The following is a 315-nucleotide window of genomic DNA, read 5'->3' as shown; positions in this document are numbered from 1 at the left end:
GACATCTACCGCCCGTCTCCTGAAGCGAATGTATGAACAAATTATGTCATCAGCCTTTGACATAGGCATACCTCCCTAACATACCCACGTCGTTAGACGCCACAGACCACATCTGTTTAGATTTGTATAAAAGCCGTCACCTGCGAGTGACCCGACAGGCGAAGTTCAGACACCCGTAGAGACGACGCTTTTGACGGTCGCTGCCATAGAGTGCTCAAGCCCCGGTGGTCGCAGCAACGCCCCAACTTATGGTCTGCTGTTGAACTCAGAAACTCGTACACATCAATGGGCAACATTAACCCCTACGGACTTTCC

Source organism: Penaeus monodon, chromosome 23, assembly GCF_015228065.2.
Source record: "Penaeus monodon isolate SGIC_2016 chromosome 23, NSTDA_Pmon_1, whole genome shotgun sequence".
Lineage (NCBI taxonomy): Eukaryota > Metazoa > Arthropoda > Malacostraca > Decapoda > Penaeidae > Penaeus > Penaeus monodon.
Note: the sequence above shows the minus strand (reverse complement) of the source record.